This window comes from Lygodium microphyllum, chromosome 15, assembly GCF_053477565.2.
Source record: "Lygodium microphyllum isolate KBCC chromosome 15, Lygodium_microphyllum_v1.1.10, whole genome shotgun sequence".
Lineage (NCBI taxonomy): Eukaryota > Viridiplantae > Streptophyta > Polypodiopsida > Schizaeales > Lygodiaceae > Lygodium > Lygodium microphyllum.
Genome location: NC_141149.1, coordinates 3,962,826 through 3,968,781, shown reverse-complemented (window position 1 = coordinate 3,968,781; position 5,956 = coordinate 3,962,826).

Here is a 5,956-nt window from a genome sequence, read left to right as displayed (position 1 = left end):
AAGTAAAAGTGGAGTTCTTGTCTATGGCTAGGGCGCCATCCAAGCTTATAATGCCACCCTTAAATTCATTTGGAGAACTGTTCTATAAGAATTAGTACCGGCCAAGGCATCACAATGGGTTGTTGAACTATGTTGCTTTGTATTTTGTATTTTTCTTTTTTATGGTTTTAATAGTGATAGAGTGTAACTCCTCCTCTCTAGGGACCTCTAAAAGTTAGTCCATAAGGGGCCTTACTAGGAGATCCCAGGGTCTTTGAATTATCTAGAGTATACAACATATGTGTCCTGCTATTATTATAATAACTACTAAAGGAAGATTACGACTCTTGGACACTTGTTATCACTATGGCACTCAAAGGCAAGCGCCATGTTGCTCATTTAAAGAAGTTATACAAATACCAACATTTTCTCCTAACAAGAATAATAGGATATCTCAAAAAAATTGGATCATTTCAACCATCTAGTCATTAGTTGAAACACTATAACTATTCAAAATCTTGATGGTTTCTCATCCAAGACTCATAGGGTGCTAAACCAAGATTATGTTTACATTGGCATGTCCAAGCTTGCAAGGGTGAGTATTTTACTATTGTTCTTAAATTAACCAGGATTTGTAGACCAATTCATGTAAGGAGTGCATGAAAACCTATAATGTTTTTAATCCAAACATTGCCATGTGTGCCATTATACAATATCCTATGTCTGCATGAAATATTAAAACATGTGCATTAAATGGTTACATCATCCAAAAAAGTTAGAGAAAAGTAAGTAATATTGCACAAAATAGGTATGTAACTACTTGGTTTGAGGCCTCCTTTTTCCACAACACGGTGGTCATTTCCAACATTTAGTGCTCGGATAAACAAGCCCACGACTATATTTAGATATGGCCTTTTGACTAAAAGTGAAGAGGCTTGCATGTGTGTGTATCTATGTGCATGTGTATGCATGTGCACACATGTTTATGTGTGTATGTGTGCACGCATACATGCAGACACATGTGCATGCAACATGTTCATATGTGTGTGTGGGGGGGTTAGAAAATCTAGGTTCACCTCCATATGGTTACTTTCAATTTCATTAATTTTTGTATTGTGTTTACGAGCTAGATTAAAGCTTGAATTTCTTATAATTTCCTATACATAGAATTTTGAGAGAAGGTAGAAAATTCTCTATGTACTTAAAGTTCCCTACTATTACAATTAGGAAGTGGCATTCTTATATAATTCTTTTATATAGGGAATTTTGAGAGAACATAGGAAATCTTCGTAGTGACCTATGTTTCCCTACAAGGAGAAGTAGGGAATTACGTTCATGTATACTCTTATATAGGGAATTTTAAAAGAAGATAGTAAATAGTCTATATTGACCTTTAATTCCCTACTATTAGATGTGGGGAATCTCATTCCCTAGTTTTATATAGGGAATATGTGCATACACACATAGGAAAAATTGCAACATTTCCTACATTTCATAAGATTTCCTATATAGCGATTGATTAAAAGTCCCTTGTGGCTTGGTATAGGCCATTTTACCACACAAAATGCATATGAGAGGCTATCCACTAATTGATATCATTGATATATATATATATATATATATATATATATACACACACACACACACACACACACACACACACACACACACACACATACATACCCCACATGGTATAGGCCATTTTACCACACAAAATGCATATGAGAGGCTATCCACTAATTCATTTTTGACATGTTTATCTGTACACTTAACAAAGGAATTCATTGTATTATGATATGCATATTTTTTTGTTTAAGTTTTGATATTTTCTATATTGATGTGAATTTTGGTTTGAGTTAACATTTTTGTTCTATAACATTAGCATTTAATCTTAATTTCCTAGACACTTTCAATCAACCACGAAACATTTTGACAAGCTTTGACTTATTGAAATGGAGTTGGGAAGTTTAATCATGCAAAACTAGCATGGTTTGGTTAGAGTTACATTTTCATTAATAGATTTTCAAAAATTTTAAGGCACCAAATGTTTATTCTTTAATTTCCTGTTTTTACTCCCCCCAACCCAAACTAACATATATGTTGTGAACATTCTCTATGATGTTTGATGATGGAGAATTTGAAGATATTAAATATTAATGAGTTTTTCTACTAGGTGCGGTAATTTCAAGGGTTCTTCAAGTAAACTAGAGCTCTCAAAACTTACAACCATGGGTGTAAAATCTTATGTTTTTTAGTGTTAATAAGGTATATATTAACTATGGACACAAAATCAAAATATTCAAAAGCATGTGCATTGTAGTATTAGCTCCATTGAGATACTTTAATTGATTTCAGTAGTTGGGGTAAATACACAATTAACAGTTGTATCACTAGTATCATTCAATCTCCCACACTATAAAGATAGATATACAAGGCATTCCAATCTATGTTGCGAATTCAGGAGGGTGTTACCTATCTTCAATGTGGTCTTAATTTGGATGCTTCATATAGCATACATATTCCGTACATCACAATTTGCAACAAGTTGCATTTCAGTAGAGTGACATTTCATTTGCATTATATCTAGCTATGTACATCTGATGTTTTGAAATTTGGATGCATAAGTGGAGACATTGAAGAGTATCTGTATTTAGTTAGATAGGTAAAATAGCAATGTAGTTCTATCAAAAAACATGTTGGATTGCCATACTCATGTAGATGAAATGGTTGGATAGTAATTATGTTAAAGAACAAATTGGACTCTTCTAATGACAAGGCATATTTGGCTCCATTTAATCTAGCAAGGTACCTCTCTTTACACATGGACTAGATTGTCAGGTTCATATCTAATGCAATTTCCTTATTTTATGAGCAAAGGGAAGTAGCTTCTCTTCCTTTTACTCACAAATAAAGTAAAGAAAGTGGGATACTCTGATACCATGAAAAACTTACACGACATAGTGGATAAAACCTAAGCAAGAACTAGAGAATACATAACAAATATGTGAAGAATATAAACTTCTTTAATGCCAAACAAACTCATACAAAGATGGCACTATCCACTTGTGTACTTTCCATGTGAAGCTTAGATAACGATCTAGATAGATGATAGACAAAGAGATTAAGGCTAGTTCGAAAATCTTTCATAGACCTTGTAAATAACAAACCAAACATAAACCTCGTAAATATGCCATTTAAACATGTTGGCAAATGAGTAAGTAAACCCTTGGAAATTACATAGATCCATAACATAAATATTGTACCCTTCACAACAATCCATTGTGTGCACTTTGGGAAACTCTTGTTATTTACGTCTTTTAGCATATAAACAATCGTTTCTTAAACCATGTATCAATTGAGCAACAAGAATATATTTATTGAGTCCTATTATTTAACTGATTACTAATTCTTTATGTTAATGGTGCAATGGCCCCTTACATACTCCATGTATATATAGAAGGAGGGGAGGTTCATTGGTACAAGATCAAAGATTGAGTACGAAAAACATTGCCCTCATAAAAACAATTTATGAGCTCAACTAGAACTTAGAGGCTTGAACTTCCAATACTTATAGCAAGACTTCACCTAGCCTAAGCGTGATTGCATGCTAGTTTATTTAAGGAAAATGTTATTATAGGAGATATAGTTTTTATTATGTCACTAGATCAATGTGCCGTAGTTTGGAAGGGGACCAAATAAGTCTAAAAAATATTTTTTCTTTTGTAATGACTCCACACTCGAGGGGACACTTCAAGGTCTAGATCCATTGAGTTGAAAATTTGATGAGATTCTTACTACTTTTCTTTTACTATGAAAGAAAATATCCACCTTATCAAGAAAACGATATCATATAGCAATTAATCATTGATCTATACACGTGCTCCTCTTATTACTTTCATATGTATGGAAAGAAAATGTATTCGAAATGTATATGAACTGTGCCTTAGAGTACATGCACATGGCTATCTAGCTGATGCTTAAGCCTATTTGTTGTGATGTGTATTACCAATAGATTGAATGAAATAAGCATGACAAGTTAGATTCTATGTATGAACTCCATTTGATTTACTATACATAGTTATTTAACTAGTTGAGAAAACATGGCTATGTGAGATGTTATATAGAAATTCACCTTGCTTTGCTACGGAGACACTTACTTAACTTGTTATAGCTTTGCTCACTACAAGGAAATGAAGACATAATGATGATCACTTTTGACGCGAATTGCCACATAACAACACATCTATAGAGAGGTGTATACTGATTGTTTTAACGACGAGATGATAATTTTTTAGATGAATGATTTTGTCACTTCAAGCGTTAATATATAACCCATATCTTGTAGTAGCTTTTACGTAGGGAAATTTCAATTTAAAAATCCCTAATTGCTAAGCAGAAGAATTTGCGCATTTACTAGGTATGGGTCTTAGATTCTAGCCTGGTATCTTAAGTCCTTGTCTAAAGTCTCCTCCGGAAGTGTTTAATTGGTAGCGATTAGTAACTCAAAGAGAATTCGTCATAAGCGGCCAAATATGGCTAGAGGTTTTCATTTTGAGCGGGTCCATTAAATCAACGCAGAAGTCGGTACGTGATTATCGTAGCACGTATAAGGGGAGTTGCCCCACTTCATCATTGTCATTCGCTGTTCAATAGTATGTCCCTCTGATTACTCCTGACACTCATTTCCAGTACTCTTAAAACCCTGCGTTTGTCCGGCAGCATGCAGAAGAAGTCGTGGGCTGATCTTGGCGAGGAAGAGGATCTGGAGAATGAGATCTTCACCACGCAGAAGAAGTCCTGGACTGACCTTGCTGAGGAGGAGGATATGCAAGATGAGGCCTCGACGACGCCTATTTTACCGCGACTACCGCCGATGTGTGAGGTTGATGTTATCGATCATGCGTCGTTGCAGCTGCAGGAGTCCGAAGTTGATACTAAGAAAGATCGCCATGATGAGATTCTGCATGCCGAGATGGCCTTGGAACAGCTCGGAGTCACCGATCTGGTCGCGGCAGATACTGGCGTCCATAAGGTACTGGAAGACCTTGAATTGAAAAGCACCGGGCTGCAGGTCGACGTCGACGATAAAGCCGACATCCAGTACAAGAAGCAGTTCCCCCCCTCTCTAGATCATGATCAGGAGCTGCAGGCCCGCCAGGGCACTGCCAATAACAGTGATGTAATCGTCATCGGCGAGGTCCTGGTCAAGCTTGGTGTCACGTGTGATACCGGTATTGTCTTTTTGGGTGACGCTTTAAAGAAGGTTCCGGAGAAGCAGACGTCAAACATCGAACTTTCCGCTAGTGGCCTACAGTTGGGTAGCTCTTGCCCGTTCTCGCCAGTAGATTACGATGAGGAGGTTGACTGGCGCGGCACCGAGAATTGCAACATGATGACAATCGGCAGCTTTCCGGTCCAGCTGATTGACATGGATGATATCGTTGAACAAGAGATTAATGAAGACGTTAAGAAGCTGGCCAAAGAACAAGCTGCAGAACGTGAAGACGAGGTTGGATCAAAATTATCATGCAAGAACTTTCCATCCTTAGCAGAGGCATACGGTGGTCAAGGATGTAGCACTAGGATGTTCCCGTCGAGTTCCCGTCGAGGGGCGCTACCGCTATAAATGATGACGTGAAAACGGATGCAGCACTCTCTTTGCCAAATATTGCAGCGGCTACCGTCGAGTTCGAGTATAGGAGGGGCGCTACCGCTATAAATGATGACGTGAAAACGGATGCAGCACTCTCTTTGCCAAATATTGCAGCGGCTAATGCAACTGCTGCCGCGCTCGACACGAAGGAGGACATGAAGTACAGCACCAAGCTGAAGCAAGGGGCCGCAGCCATGCCTACGTCGCCACGTCCTCGCTCACGTCACGATCAGCAATTACGACAATTGTCAGCTAGAGTTATTTCAGAAGGCATTCGTGGCCACCCTTGTAGGCCTACTCCTGAAACTCAAAGGCAATATAGGT